Here is a 17,043-nt window from a genome sequence, read left to right as displayed (position 1 = left end):
TCTATGATGTAGATCTACATACCGGTACCGGTGTTCATTACTGTACTGTCTGTAGCCTAGCCCTAGCCCTAGCCCTAGCCCTAGCCCTAGCCCTAGCCCTAGCCCTAGCCCTAGCCCTAGCCCTGGCCTAGGTCTACAATGATTGCCGTTTAGAGTATACCCGTCTACCATGGTCTACTCGATCTACCTATCAACCCTGAAAACCCTGAAAACCATGAAAACCATGAAAACCATGAAAACGGGCAACACACCACATCATGGCACATGCATGTACACAGTCACAGCACACACTAGTACTGACACAAGTGACCATGGTGACCATGGTGACACTGTTCACACTAGACCAGTGAGTGTGCCATGGACAGTGTAGTCTGTAGATCTACTGAGTCTGAGGACCGGTACTCGAGCAGCAAGGAAATGTTTGTACATGTACCAGCACGTAATCGTTGTAAAGGATCGGCGGTACCGACTTGCAGAACATCTCGCGCAGACTTTGACAGTTCATGTTGAGTAGAACGTTGCGTGATGGTGGCGAGCATTGCCCTAGTATTGCCGGTCCTCAGCCAGACTAGCGTGGCATCCTGAGCGCATAGCAAGCGTTTCCTAAGCGACGCTAGTAGAATCTACACAGTCTTACTGTTTTCCTCTGAGTGAGAACTATTAATTTTGTAGAGTATCGTCAGAACCAGTGGTGCGCGGCGCGCAAAGTCCGCAATTTACTTGCTTATGAAGGGATGCAGAAGTTCACAATTTCTTCCTTCAAATGCCGCATCTGTTGAAGGGGAGAGATTTCTCCCCGTCTACTGATTTATCAACGTGGACTTGGGATAAAGGTGAGGTGGAAAAATGGCCGTACAAGTACGGCAACAAGCATGCTGCTAATAGCAATGATATTTTTACGTAAAAAAAAGAAAACACATGAGAACGAGTTATGCAGCAACTATCCTTGACTGTAACAAGATTTAGCATTCCGCGCACACAGACGGCATGCAGACAGGCATACATCATTAGCATTCCGCGCACACAGACGGCATGCAGACAGGCATACACCACACGAATAAGGCTAGGTTGTGTTGGGCAAGTACTGGTGACGAGGAACTGGTTGGTCTTTGCCGCAAGGTAGGCACGAGCCCGTGAGGCTGCGAGTGCTGCAGAAAGGCAGAAGCCCGGAGGCTGTGATTGCCGCAGGAAGGCAGAAGCCCGGAGGCTGTGATTGCCGCAATGGAAAGGCAGGACCATAAGGCCATAATGCCGCAATAGAAAGGCAGACCAGTTAGGGGCCGTCCGTAAATATCGATGTTTTTTTAGAGACGATATTGGTGCGTCTGGGGGGGAGGGGGTTTGAGCCATGTGCGTCTTTTCGAGCATCAGAAAAATATCGATGTAAATATCTGAAGTTTCGCCGATCCCTGCACGCGGACGTCTAAATGGCTATACAAGAAATGTGAAACCAGCTTCCGTTCGCGGAGCTAAAACTCGCGACACACGAACAAAATCAAAAATTGGAAGCTGTACGCCCATGGCAAATGTCAAGAGCAAAAGAATGAGCTATAGGGCTTGAAAGTGATGACGTCAAAAACGGCCTGGGAGTAGTAAATTGACATCAGATTTCTATTTTGGATCCACTAAGGTGTGACTTTGCTATTGCCTCAGTATGTGGGTGCATAGCAACCCACTCATGTCGTATGCAGGTGCAACTTTTACTTCGCCACCAGTTGTAACCCCGCCCCCACTAGCCAAATCAGTCAGTTTCACTGGCAACATCACCTTGCTGTGAGTGAGACCGCTTGAAATGTGCTTGGATCCATACAAAAACTGGATCCAGGTGGATCCAGTTTTCGAATTTTTCAAATTGTTGCTATGCCATTGCTATGGAGTGACGTAGCACTTTCAAGCCCTATTGATTGTGGAAATCGGCCGAACGATGCCTGCAGGAGACCTTTTTCAAGACGTAGAGGCAGTGCGAACAAACATGGACGAACTCCACAAGAGTTTCCAGTCTTCACTGTCTGAAGAAGGATTTGAAAAAATGAGCATCCAAAAATATTGATTCCATGATCTAGATGTACATGTGCGTCTTCTGGGGGGAGGGGGGGTCAAGGGAGAGAAGCACCAATATCGTCTCTAAAAAACATCGATATTTACGGACGGCCCCTTATGAGTGACTCGCCACCAGGTTTATTGTACTTGAAGTAGGAATGATGCAATGTAGTATTAATGGTTAGTGGTGGGATGGTGGGTCAGCAGAAGACAAAGGCAGCAGGATGCGAGTCGGGCATGAGCCAAAGCAGAGAAGACTCAAAACTGAGAATGGCAAGGAGATGTGCCATGTTGCGGACTCGGACCCGATCAAAACTGAATAAATTATTGTGATGGCGTACTCATAAATTAATGTGATGCACAGCAGGCAATCTTGCCGGTCGCGGCAGGGCGCGCTAAACAAGTGACGCGGCCAGAACCGTAGAGGGCGCTGTTGCGCAGCAGATACGTAGTTGCGAGATGTGCGCCTACGCTAAACTGAATTCATTACATGAATACATCATAACAGTGGACGGTGCTAGACCCTGTCGAAAAAGCTCAGTGATGCAGGTGGCTCTCACCGAGTGGTTCGTGTACTTTATGGTTAGTCCAGCGGCTTCTGATATATGTGTTATCATGGAGCCGAGGGTGTTCTTGCCCAGGGGCTTGCCATTGTACCACGTATCTCTCTGACGGGTTGCTGCTGATACTTGCTGGAACAATCTTGTTTTCTCTACTGTGCCCTTCGTTAGCTTGGAGGTATACAAGTTGAACGCACTCACTTGAAAGCTGTCCACGATCCTACCATCGGACACTTCGTCAGCGGAGGTAAGGGAACCCTGGTGATTTTGTTCTTTGTGGGCAGTGGTCATACGGATGTAGGTTGTTGTGCAGTCAGACTTGACAGTTTCGAAGTCCTCATGCACAGACTTGATTGGCTTTCCCGACCTCTCATACAAATGGTTGGTCACAACAAACCAAATGAATCTCGAAAGCCTATCATTGGTGCAGTCTGTGAAGTACTTGTCCAATCTTGTGTTGTCTTCTTCACTGATGGGGGGGGGGGGGGGCTTGTGACTGACCGCTTTCAGGTCACTGTCAGATTTCAGCTTCTTGATGTAGGCAGCAAACACTTTGTTGCACTCTACGAACTCGATGCCGCTTATGATGTTGATGTTACGCTTGTGATTGTTTAGCTCTCGTTGGATAGCGTTTCTAAACGACACTAAGGTAGACTTCGCGTAAGGTGTACCTTTCTGCGTTTTGAGCGAAACATACGCAAACTTCAAAATACTAGCTAGATGTGAAGCTGAAACTGACTTCAGATCACACTGTTTCTTCTCTGACACAAGATAGTCACTAAACACTTTCAGCAAATTCTTCGCTGATTTCTTTGTGTTTTTGTTTTCCTGTTCCCACAGCATCTTCTCAACATCTTCCTCGCTCACTCGCACAAATCGTGAGTTGACAGCTCGTTCACGGACACCATGTTCTGTCTCAACTCGAACGACGCTGGTAGCTTGACCTTGGTTGATTGGTTCACCGTCCAAGTCAGCTAGCATCTCGGTCAGGACGTCCAGGTGTACGTCCAATATTTGAGACACATCGTCAGGAAGGTCAGACAGAAGTCCTTCTTCCTCAGCCATCGTCAGCGCTCCTTCACACTACAAGTAACAATGAAACCTTTTTGGTGGTGTGGTTTGCTTTGTTGGTATGTGCGGTGGTGCAGAAGTGAAAGGACCCGGGGTGCGGGGGGGGGGGGCGGGGGGGGGGGGGGGGGGGTGCGGAAGTGTACGCGTGTACGATTTGTATGTGTATGTGTACAGTGTGTATGGGGTCAAATGCCGGGAAATATCGTGTAATATTGGACCGCCTGAGCGGGCTTGTATGGAGAAATATTGCCCGCTCTATCTGGTCGCTGATTGGTTGTAGACCTGGAAACGGTCACCTGACGTGTAATAAGAAGAAATTTTCGTCTGGAATTTAATTTCGTCGTTTCGTCCAAGCAGCTTTTGGACTAAATTTATTAATGCCGGACTAATATCAATTTGAAACTCGGGTATTGAGCCAATAAAAGTAGAAAGGAAAAGGACATATGGAAAGGAGTAAAGAGTAACTCTCCACCACCGTAACTAGATACTATATACAGTCAGAAAGTGCAACAACTAGGCACAAAACTGACAGAGTACTGAGACATTCGACGTCCTGACACATAGCTTCAACTCTTTGGTCTTTCCATAACCTTGAACCTTCCAAGTTGGAAGGCTGTCGGTTAGCGCTACCGAGATGTTTTGAAGCTAGGTGTCAGGACGTCGAATGTCTCAGTACTCTGTCAGTTTTGTGCCTAGTTGTTGCACTTTCTGACTGTATATAGTATCTAGTTACGGTGGTGGAGAGTTACTCTTTACTCCTTTCCATATGTCGTTTTCCTTTCTACTTTTAATATCAATTTGTCCAGCATTTCCAATACACTTTTATGATCCATGGACGAAATTTACAACCGGACGAACTCCCATTCTTTGGAGTTGGACGAAATTATTGACCGACGAATTTTTCTGCCTGTACAGTAGTTGCAGGTGGGAATAGTCGGAAAGGTCTGAAATAGTGAATTTTGGACCATTTCTGCGCTTGTGTTCTTTTCAATGTACCTGTGGGTAAATGGGCCCAGCTTCAATGTGGCGGCTGGATTTGCTTAAATTTCGGTTTGCTAGTAGGCCGCTTGCACTCGTAGGCAGTGTCCCAGGAAATTTGACCCTGCTGTAACTGGCTTGAGTTCCAAGTCCGGATGCACGGGCAAAAAGCCCCAAAGTGGGCGATAGGTTATTTTCAGCTTTCAGCAGCCCTGCGCAGGTCGTTTATGACAATGTGTGTCATTTCTGTTGTGCACTACCCTTTGTGTGTCTGTTGTACGAATTCACGATGGTCACTGTCCAAGTTGCCGGTGTGAATAGTCGGAAAGGTGAGAAATGGTGAATTTTGGACCATTTCTGCGCTTGGGTTCTTTTCAATGTACCTGTGGGTAAATGGGCCCAGCATCAATGTGGGTGCTGGAATTGCTTAAATTTTTGGTTTGCTAGTAGGCCGCTTGCAGTCGTAGGCAGTGTCCCAGGAAATTTGACCCTGCTGTAACTGGCTTGAGTTCCAAGTCCGGATACATGGGCAAAAAGCCCCAAACTGGGATATAGGTAATTTTTAGGGTTAAGCAGCCCTGGGCAAGTCGTTTATGACCATGTGTATCATTTCTGTTGTGCACTACCCTTTATGTGTCTGTTGTAGGTATTCACGATGGTCACTGTCCATGTTGCAGGTGTGAATAGTCGGAAAGGTGAGAAATAGGGAAATGTTGACCATTTGTGCGCACTGTTCGTTTCAATGTAAGTGCGTGTAAATGGGCCCAGCTGCAATGTGGGTGCTGGAATTGCTTAGATTTTTGGTTTGTTAGTAGTCCGCTTGCACTCGCAGATAGTGCCCCAGGAAACTAGACCCTGTGGTAACAGGCTTGAGTTCCAAGTCCGGATGCACTGGCTAAAAGCCCCGAACTTGGAGATCGGTTATTGGCGCACTAGCCAGTGGCTAGAGTGTGTTAGCGCCGCATGAACACCTGCCAGCTGGCAGCTTGATTACACTATTCAATCACACAGATTCACGGCGCAAATCTACAGCGCAGCTCCGAAACCGCGCCAAGAGAGGTGGCAGCTCATACCTCGTATTTCTTCTGCTCCAAACTTTTCCCACGTGCCTTGCTTTGAGTGTTGCCTTTGTGAAAGTAGAGTTCGCTGCTGTTGCCTGGCTTTCATAGTTTTGCTCCTAGCTTTTTCTCCCCCACCAACACCCACCCTATAGCTGTTGCTCTACGTTAACATGTTGCTATATTCTCTGCAGCCTATGTGGTTTGCACTTGCATCCGCTGTAACTTGCCATATTCAATTCTAAAAAACATACAAGTAAAATAAAACATTGGGGAGTGCGGATGTTCGCTCACAACTTGTTTGCCCTGTTTGCTTGCTTGCGACTCAGTTGCAGAGTCATTGCCTGTTCGTGACTCAGCAGAGTCTTTTCGCATTGCGACTCATTTGCCGAGTCACGTGACATTGCACCAGTTGTTCGAATCCAGAACTCCACCTATCCAATTTAACTCATACAGACTATTCTGTGTGTGCTCGTTCATGCGTGTGGGTCCGCATGCACGCGCATGTACATGTCCGGCTGTGTGAAGCACGGGCTAATTTTTAAAAGGCTTCAGCAGCCCTGGACAGGTCGTTTATGACAATGTCTGGCATTTCTGTTGTGCACTTCCCGTTGTGTGCCTATTGCAGGAATTCACGGTGGTCAATGTACATGTTGCAGCTGTGAATAGTCGGAAAGGTGAGAAATAGGTAAATTTTGACCATTTGTGCGCACCTGTTCATTTCAATGTAAGTGTGTGTGTAAATGGGCCCAGCTGCAATGTGGGTGCTGGAATTGCTTAGATTTTTGGTTTGCTAGTAGGCCGCTTGCACTCGTAGGCAGTGCCCCAGGAAATATGACCCTGCTGTAACTGCCTTGAGTTCCAAGTGCGGATGCACGGGCAAAAAGCCCCAAACTGGGAGATAGGTAATTTTTAGGGTTCAGCAGCCCTGGGCAGGTCGTTTATGACAATGTGTGTCATTTCTGTTGTGCACTACCCTTTGTGTGTCTGTTTTAGGAATTCACGATAGTCACTGTCGAAGTTGCAGGTGTGAATAGTGGGAAAGGTGAGAAATAGTGAATTTTGGACCATTTCTGCGCTTGTGTTCTTTTTCCTGATGATGAACCTATGGCCATATGGGTAAATGGGCCCAGCTTCAACGTGGGTGCTGGATTAGCTTATATTTACTGTTTGCTAGTAGGCCGCTTGCACTCGTAGGCAGTGCCCCAGGAAATTTGACCCTGCTGTAACTGGCTTGAGTTCCAAGTCCGGATGCACGGGCAAAAAGCCCCAAACTTGGAGATAGGTAATTTTCAGCTTTCAGCAGCCCTGGGCAGGTCGTTTCTGACAATGTGTGTCATTTCTGTTGTGCACTACCCTTTGTGTGAATATTGCAGGAATTCACGGTGGTCACTGTCCATGTTGCAGCTGTAAATAGTCGGATAGGTGAGAAGTGGTGAATTTTTGACCATTTGTGCGCACCTGTTCTTTTCAATGTACCTGTGGGTAAATGGGCCCAGCTGCAATGTGGGCGCTGGAATTGCTTAGATTTTTAGTTTGCTAGTAAGCCGCTTGCACTCGTAGGCAGTGCCCCAGGGAATTTGACCGTGCTGTAACTGGCTTGAGTTCCAAGACAGGATGTACGGGCAAAAAGCCCCAAACTTTGAGATACGTTATCGCCGCGTTCAGCAGCCCTGGGCAGGTCGTTTATGACAATGTGCGTCAATTCTGTTGTGCACTACCGTTTGTGTGCCTATTGCAGGAAATCACGGTGGTCACTGTCCATGTTGGAGCGGCACACTTTGGCCATGGCACATTCTAGTATATCTACATGGACAGCAGTCACAGCACCATGATGCCGGAGTTCAGGGATTGTCCAAATCACTCCTTTTATCAAACTAATTATTTGTCATACCCTCAGTCTTAGGAATATCTCAGTAATGATATTGATTTTCAATGTCTTTCTAAATTTACCCTGCAATCCATCTCAAAAGACAAACAAACATGATGCAGTTTGAAATCTTGAATCTTGTTGCCAAGCACGTGCCAAATGCAGAGAAGGTACGCTTTTCAACGGCCAAAGGGAGTTGGAACGCTTGTGTCTTTGTGGGTAACTTGAACATTGGGGCTCATGCAAAATCGCATCGATTTTGGGATTTCCCCGCAACTTTTTGCTTCAGCAAAATGTTGTGCTGGACCACATTCCTGTCACTTCGCAGTGGCTTATTGTTGGTGCAGTTAGTATCCCACCCTCCCATCCCTGACTTCTGGGTGTGTGTTTATCGATATCTTATTGGTTTTCTTATTGCCAATATTGGCCATGTGGCTGTGGCAGTTACGACTGCTTTTCTTTTTTAGTTAAAAAAACGTAGGGGAGGTGTGCGTCGTGGGCCATTGTATGCCGTGGTTACATACAGCTTCAGATTGTATGGCTAGTATAGTGACAGGGGGGTTGAGTCTGCAGGAGAAGAATACAGTGATTGAACTGAAGCTGGATGATGACCGTGTGGTGAGTGTGTGGGGATTTAGAGATGCCGCCGTCCTTGGGCAGGGATATAGGTCCTTTAGCATGGACGGGTGTTGTTACATTCGTTGTAACAATGATGTTGTCGTTTTCTGTGTGTTTTGCTGTGCGACTACAGTAGCAGCAGTGTCTTGTGCATATTTTGTTCTTACCAGGCTCTATGCATACAATTATGCAAGGAAAAAAAAGACGTTCCTCCTCTATGTGTCAAGGCTGCAAATCCGCTACAACCGAAAAAGAGAGGTCGCCCAAAGGGGCCATGTATCTCGTGTATATCCGGGGGACAGGATGTATGTATGCAGAAGAATGTTGTATATCAGCTGAAGTGCAAAGAATGTCCGGAACAATATGTTGGTGAGACTGGCCGCTTTCTGGAAACTCGCCTGGAAGAACATAATGGTGAGGCAAGACGCCAGGAATTCGACAAGCCATGGGGCCAACATTTTCGCACCACTCACCCTGGATGTAAGCTTAACTATGGGCAAAGTGCATTCTCTGCAGTTGAAGTAATAGGAAGAGAGCCTGATCGAGCCCGTCGAAAACTGCGCGAGGCGATTGAGATTCGTGATGCCAAGCCCCATGTGAACATAAGCACCGGATGGGATTTGTTGTGAATTTTCTCAGCTTCCCCTGCTGCTACTTCAATATCACTGAATAATTATAATATGAGGCGGGTCACTCAAAACCATTCTATTCCTGATGCCTCGTCGCGTCCCTGGTGGTAACAGTTTGGCATGGAAGTTTTAACCTCATAGTGCATTGACTCATGGGGCTCCGTGCTCCCCTCCTAGATCCTGTGCTAGAATTAACACCATAATTATTTGGCATGTACCCTCACTTCGTAGAGCACAACGGCGCGCTCTTCTTCTCCGTGATGTGCACAGTTGCACCTTCTCTCTCTTCCTCCCCCCCCCCCCCCTCTGTATAGAGGTGACATAACTCGCATCATTTTATTTTTTGGCGCTACACTCTGTGCAACGCCATTCACAGAGCACAATGCGCGCTACCTTTTGCTGCTTCTCCTCCGTGATGTGCTAGTTGCGCCTTTTTCTCTCTCTCTGTCATACTAGGTGACATAATTCGCATCTTTTTTGGCGCTACACTCTGCGTATATACTGCTCTTGTGTGGCTTCCACGGTATTCATTGTTATTACCTGATGATGGCCAAGTGCCGAAACGTTGTAAAATAACGGAACTGGTTCGGATGTGATATGCAGCGCTATGGGAATGGGTGTGTCCACCCGAATTCTTTTCACAGAAAAAAAAGAAGAACAAAAATCAGGAAAGAGATAGTATTATAATAATATCAATAAATAAAGCCGTTGCCGAGCCACCGTGCTCACAGCAGCTAGCAAATACTTCTGTGCATGTTTGTGTTATTGTTTTGAAAGTGGACCACAAAGACCACGATATCTGCACTTATCACTCCCTTAGTATTGACTCACATAGACTTTTGCCATACCTAAGCAGTCAAATATTCCTGCATATTTCACTCCTTAGGGCTATATTGACTGCTTATATTTGACTGCTTAGGGGTTGCGCAGTTGAACGGTGCCTAGTGCAGCATTGTCATTGCATGAGTGGTGCAACGGTTGTGCAATCATAAAACCGGGATTCATGAGGTTATCGTTCTGGAATTTGAAATACGGACTGTTTGTCGTGATAAATCTAATATTGACTTCGTACTTGGTCAGTATAGGAAATAAAAAACCTCGTAAAAGACCTAGTACCTCGGCTTCGCCTCGGTCTTTTACTCGGCTTTTATTTCCTATAATTATTGACCTCGTACTCAGTCAATATTAGCCTAGATACGTAGTCTTCTACATACTGTAAAAGCAGAAATTTTCGGTGGTGTAATATTTTCGGTATTCTCCAAAATCGGCGGTTCGGTGGAGGGAAATTTTCCGTAAAACCCGTTTTCCAGGTAAGTGTTCTCGCTCCTTCCCGTTTTCTGTAGTCTTGGGGCGCGTTTGGTTGGTACGAACTAGAACAGGATTCACCAGAACAGCGCGTTTGGTTGGGACTGCACCTGTTCTGGGTCGGCCAGAACATGTTCTGCTTGCTCCGACCTCGAGGCCGGAGCAGACCGAGCAGTTTCACTTTTTCACAGTGAAACCTGGCGGGAACATCGATTTTGTACCCAAATGATCACGTGCATACGCTTTTGGGTTGGACTCGTCGTACCGTACAAAGTGACCATGGTGATCCATACACATTTTGAAGAATGCACCAAGTTTGGCACATTTTTCCACAAAAATGTGCTCTGTTTCTGGAGTAGCGTTTGGTTGGCATGAGGCTGCTCCATGTGCACCAGCTGTTCGATCCTGTTCTAGATCGTACCAACCAAACGCACCCTCAGTATGGAACAGCTTGCCAAGCGAAATTGTAAGGGCTCCACTCACGGCTTGAAGCGGCTCCACACGTTCAAAGAAGATGTCCATAAGTACCTCACGCACCAACACTGGCTGATGGCTACCGACTTCTACGGATGAACTCCTGACTGTGGCACGGGTCATGTTCCTTGGTTCGGCTATGTAATGCTGATGATATTGGGCTTCATTTACCTTTTATTATTTAATTTATTATTATTAATTTTTTTGTTTAGTTTGTTTTGTTTGTTATGATTTCTAGAATTCTTGGTTTTCCACCCGGTTTAGTTATAATTTAAATTATTATTTGGTGCAGCTTTAGCGCTATGTGGTTTATTATTCTCCTTTTTCTTAATTTCGTATTTAGCGCTTTTGGGCGTCATTATTTTCTTCTCATTATTTCGCACCAAGTTATTATTTGTGGTATTCTCTAGCTTCTGTTTGTTTTGCAGTTGTTCTTGTGCAACCCCCCCCCCCCCCACACACACACACACATTTTGCGACGCCTAGTTGCAACGCTGACGCCGAGACCTCTGGTCGCGACGTCGGTTGAGTTGCTCCCAGCACATCAGCACGTCGTCCCTACATCCCCTATGTTTTGTCCTTTTCCTCGTTTCTTTTTGCTCTCCACCTGTTTTCCAGTAGTAGGGCTGTGTCAATAGTAAAAAAAAAAAAAAAAAAAAAAAAAAAAAAAAAAAGTGTACTAGCTCTGCATGTATACATACAGTACAGGTAGTACCGAAATTTTCGGTGCGTTATATTTTCGGTAAAAATTGTCAGCACCGAAGTTAGACACCACCGAAAATGTCTGCTTTTACAGTAGCTGAGGCGAAAGGCTAAAGGGACAAGCCCAACTATTTTTGCGGATTTTCTGTCATAAAAAATAAACGTCACAGGCTGCTCTTCGTAGGTGTCCGCGTCCCAGCGGTCCGGGCAAGCGACCGCACCTCAGTGGGACACTTGGCCGTGGCTTTTGTACTGCAATCTGTGGGAGAGCCTTTCCAGGGGTAGTACACACCTGGCCTGGGTAGATCTACCAGGTATGGACGAATCCATGGTACATGGTGTTGATCCTTTTTTGTTCCTTTCCTTTTTATTTGTTTTTGCTGAGAAAGAAACGTTGCTGTTTCTGTTCCCGCCAGCGCCTTTGCTCTAGTAAAACATTGCTGGCTGATAAATGGTCATTGCTCGTGATGCCAAAGGTGAAGGGAATCTGGGTTTCTTGCCATTTGCAACTCCCTGTCTCTGAAAATGTAGCTTGTACAGTAGCTCCGAGTATGTTAGTTTTTCGACGTGCCAGACCTATTGGTATGAGCTGCAGAGATGAGGAGCAACGAAGGCGTTGGATTAATGCGTTGGATTGATGCCAATAATGGTGTTTATGGCCGGACAACGCCAGCGGTTTTCACTTGTCAGGAGGACAGTCAAGTTGGAGCAGGCAGATGACGGATTATTAATTTTGGCGCATTTTTTTGCAGAGTGGGTGGCTTGCCGAAGGGAATCATCTCAGTACCTCATGGTTACTAGTATCTGACAAATGCCTCTTATTGCTAGTCTGCATTAGAGCATAGCAGAATTGGTCATGTCACAAGTACTAGTAGTGTCAAGACTTGATGTGCTACGATTGTACTCAGATCATGTGGCAACTTCACGGTAATTCGTCCTGCCACTTTACGCTCTCCCGGAATTCCCTGCAGAAGTCACGTGCCTGTGCAGGGGACAACGTGTTTGCATTGCTTACTGATGCAAGCGGATGGAGTGCAGAGCAGATAAGAAGACATAATCTGGCTATTCAAATAGCTTCGGCTGCTATTAATTGGCTGGACTCCTGGAAACGTGGGCAAGAATCTAAACCAGTCCACGGAAACGATGTGACGCCACACAGGAAGCTAAATGGCAAACCAATCAAGTTCTTTGGTAATGAAACCTTTCACCAACGTTGTCCGGTTTCATGCCTAGTGTCACTCACACAAGACCAATGGATGCCACATGTACCTAAAAGATACGCTGTTGATCAACCACAACTCCAATACCACTGAGCAGCGTCTTCTATACAGATCCAATTAGATATTGAAGTATATGAGTCGAAGTTGCTGGTATAGTCTCTCCTAATGACCGCGTATTTGGCATAATTTTCTCTATACTGCACTCTAGAGCTACTTACCTTTTCCGACATTGAACTCAGGCAGTGACCACTCGCCCACAGAATGAGCCAATTGACACAGACACCAAGTACCATGTGCATTCGTCGCAAGAGAGACACGCAAGTTTGCAAGTGCAGTGGATGTACACCCACTGATTTTCTCTTATGCCAACGATATCAGACATGACCTGAGTGAAACATATCAAGACTAGCACAGCATTACTGCCCAATTCCGTAATTATAATTATTGCGATGCCTTGTGAAAGGATTCTCAATGCACACCTGGTCTACGCCACACGGAATACATCGGATGATAATGACCAAGACAGCTGCCTATGTCTTTCTCTTTCCCTCTCTCTCTCTCTCTCTCTCTCTCTCTCTCTCTCTCTCTCTCTCTCTCTCTCTCTCTCTCTCTCTCTCTCTCTCTCTCTCTCTCTATCTCTATCTTCATCTATATCTATCTATCTATCCAATCTGGGGACAGAACTGTTTCGTCCTTTGTGGACTCATTAGCACAGCACAGAGAAATGAGGCCGAACCTGATTGCAATGAAAAATAAATTCCAAAGCCATATTTAAACCAGGGCCGAATATACTGTGCCAAAAATATCTCTCTATCTATCTCTATCTCTTTATCTCCTTGAGGGCACACTGGGTCCCCTGTTTTCGCAATTCTCCACCTATCAACTCCCTTCTGTGTTTGTGTGTGTGTGTGCGTGCACGGGTGCAGGGTATACGCGCACATATCTTTCCTTCTCTTCCTGTCTTTACCTGGTTTGTGAATCGGCTTTTTAATCATATTTTTTTTCGGCTCACTGTTTTATGAGTTCACCTCATTATTGCACACAGGCAAGCAGTCAGGCAGCATTACAACAAATCAGCTTTGCTTCACTCCTGTACAGTAGTGTCTACTACACTCTGCTTTCGCCGCATTCGACAACTCTCAGCACTCTAGATCTGTGTGCATTATGCTGCTACCTACTTGTATTATACTACTTCAGTATTAGAAATCCAACGAACGAAATCTCTCGTATCTGTGTGTCTCCACATGTTTCTCTGTCTGTCTGTCTCTCTATTCTATTAATATATCTATCTGTCTGCCTCTCTCTCTCTCTGTGTCTATGTGTCTCTGTCTGTGTCTTGGTTTTTCTGTATGCCTGTCTTTGTCATTCTCTAGCTGTCTGCCTTTCTCGTTCTGTCCGTGTGCCTGTCCCTATCTGTCTGTCTGTCCATCTGTCTGTCTGTCTGTCTTCCTTTCTGTTTCTCTGTCTCCATCTGTCTGTCTCTGTTTTTCTGTCTGCTTCTCTTCTTCAGTCTTTCTCTGTGTGTCTCTCTTTGTCCCTCACTCGGTCACTGTTCTCTGTCTCTTTCTTTCTCAGTTTTCTCTCTCTGTTTCTGTGTGTGTGTGTGTGTGCGTGTGCGCGTGTCTCTCTCTCTCTTCTCTTCTTCTCTCTCTCCCCCCCCCCCCTCTCTCTCTCTCTCTCTCTCTCTCTCTGTGTTTCTCTGAATCTTCGTCACGGCCTTTCTGTCTGCCTATCTGTGTTTGTCTGTGTAACTCTCCAGCTGTCTCCCTGTCTTGGTCTGTCTCTGCTTGTGTCTCTTTGCTTGTCTCTCTATGTTTGTCTGTCTTCTTGGCCCTGTACTTATGTCGCTGTTTCTCCGTTTGCTTCTCTTCTGTCTCTCTCTCAGTCTCTGTGTCTTCTTCCTTCTCGATCTGCCTCTCCCTTTCTTAGTTTTTTTCTCACTGTCTCTCCCTAAGGACCCTCTGTCTCTGGCTCCCTGAGTCTTTGTGTCTGTCTCTCCTTTTGTCATTCATTATGTGCGTCCCTCTGTTTCTGTCTCGGTCTTTCTGTGTCTGATTGTCTGTATCTGTCTGTTTTCTCCTCAGTCTGTGCTTTGTCTCTTTCTCTCTGAGTCTGTGTCTCTGTCTGTCGCTCTTTATGCGCAGCATCCCTCCGTTTCTGTCTTTCTGTGTCTGTCTGTCTGTCTCTATCTCTCTACCAGCCGCTGTTCTACACATAATGAAATTGTGTGGCACCGCGCACGTGGCTATGCGTGGGACATTCACACGCACACACACACACACATCCGTACGCTCGATCATACAAGTACATGTAGTAGTGAAGAATTCACCTCAGACACATTATTAAAACGTATCTCTCTTTCTCTCTCTCTCTCTCTCTCTCTCTCTCTCTCTCTCTCTCTCTCTCTCTGTCTCTCTCTCTATGCCTGCCACTGTGCTGCATATACAGTTAGTGAAATTGAATGGCACAGAACACGTACATGACTGTATATTTACGCACACATGGGGCATTCACGGATGCACCCACACACACCATGTATACGCCCGTCGCAAGAGAAGCACCAAATCTGCAAATGCACACCCACACACACACACTTGTACGCTCGATCATACAAGTACACACACACACACACTCATACGCTCGATCATACAAGTACAATGTAGATTATGTAGTAGTGAAGAATTCACATCAGAGACATTAAAACGTCTCTCTCCCTCTCGCTCTCTCTCTCTATGCCTGCCACTGTGCTGCATAATATTATACAGATAGCGAAATTGGTGTGGCATATAACATATACATGACTGTATATTTACCCACGGGCCAAGCGTGGGACATTCACGGATGCACACACACACACACCACACCACACACATGGCCTGCAGCAAATAACATTTCATAGCTACAAGACCTTCAAAGAAAGTCATGGTGTCAAGAAGATAGACACGTACAAGGATAATTGTAAAGTATAAATTATATTATACATGTACATGTAGCAGGGATATTCTCAGAGAGTCAAACTACCGGATGAAATGGCAAACGAAAGTCTCAACTTCAGAGAGTAGAGTAGAGAGTAGAGTGGGTGGGTGTGCAGACCAGCGAAGGTCATAACAAATTGATAATAACGTGTAACCAATGCCGGCAATGGATAATGTGTGAGCGACCAAAGAGGCGTACATAGCATTACCTGTACCACCATAAACACACCTTGACCTTGCCCATTGCGTAGCAATGATACCGCATTGTTATTTCTCCAGTCCACGACAGAATGACTGATGGCGTTTCAGGTCGCCGCTTCGACGGAACATGCGGCCGCAGGCGCAACCGTAGCCAGCAGCAGAGGGTGCCTTGTGTGGTCGATGGGCAATGGCACGCCACTCCGGATGGTTCTGGGCTGCATCGTACCATCCACATGTTGGTACCGGTGGCTCAACCGGCTCAAAGTCATGCATAACAACGTCCCTCCACCTCTTGCGTGGATCACGCGCGGGGCGCGGGGCAGGCAGTTCACCGAAGAGAACACACTTCGGCAACCGGTGATCTTCCCTCCGTGCCACGTGTCCAAGCCAGCGCAAACGTCATTCCCGTATGATGTGACCAATGTCCTCAGGCACTCCAAGGGCCTTTGCAAGGGCTGAGGACGTTGCGTGGGTCTCCCATTGCTGCCGTCGCGACACTCCAACGATAGATCTGACACATTGATGGTGGAAAAGGTTGAGGTGTCGTAGGTCCGGAGCCTTCGTTGTCCAGGTTGAGGCGCCGTACAGGAGGGTAGAGAGCACCACGACAACATACACGCGACGACGACACTGCAAACTCAGTGACCGGTTCTCGGATACGGCTTGCTTCAATTGCAAGGAACTAAATACGGCAAGCAAATCGAGGGACATTAGGTGCAAACCTCGTTGTTCTAGTTGTCTAGACTGCACGGGGTCTTGAAAATACTGAGCCTCCACGTTGTATCTGTGTGGCATGTGGCATCCGTTGATCTCGTTTGAGTAGTAGTAGGCATGCACTGCATTATGTTTTGATGAAAGGTTCGATAGCTGATGAATGGGTTTATCATTTGGCTTCCTGTGTGGGTATTGCTTCTGTGGATTGGTTTGGAGCAATGTTCAGATAGTCCAGGCATCAGGCAAATTTATAATGGCGGTCCAAGCTAGTTGAATATCCGGATCACTTTTTCTCATCTGGTCTACACTCCATCCGCTTGCATCCGTAAGCAATGCAAACGCATTGTCCCTTGCACAGGCACGTGACTCCTGCAGGCAATTTTGGGAGAGCGTAAAGTGGCAGGACGGATATTCCCGTGAAGTTACAACATGATCTGAGTATAATCGTAGGACATCAAGTCTTGACACTACTTGTGACATGATCAATTCTGCTATGCTCAATAATGCAGACTAGCAATAAGAGGCATTTGTCAGATACTAGTAACCATGAGGTACTGAGACGATTCTCTTTAGCAAACCACCCACTCCGCTATAAATGCTCAAATAATCTGTCATCTGCCTGCTCCAA

The 17,043-nt window shown here is 46.5% G+C and overlaps 1 long non-coding RNA gene across 1 annotated transcript; it reads left to right on the top strand.

Annotated features, from left to right (window-relative positions):
- Positions 1-5,293: 5,293 nt before the first annotated feature.
- On the top strand, positions 5,294-6,753 carry LOC135807207 (uncharacterized). Its single transcript, XR_010551508.1, has 3 exons — positions 5,294-5,344; positions 6,336-6,384; positions 6,704-6,753. It is a non-coding gene; the product is annotated as an uncharacterized LOC135807207 (long non-coding RNA).
- Positions 6,754-17,043: the final 10,290 nt, after the last annotated feature.

This window comes from Sycon ciliatum, chromosome 1 (assembly GCF_964019385.1).
Source record: "Sycon ciliatum chromosome 1, ocSycCili1.1, whole genome shotgun sequence".
Lineage (NCBI taxonomy): Eukaryota > Metazoa > Porifera > Calcarea > Leucosolenida > Sycettidae > Sycon > Sycon ciliatum.
This window is presented reverse-complemented; position numbering and strand designations above follow the sequence as displayed.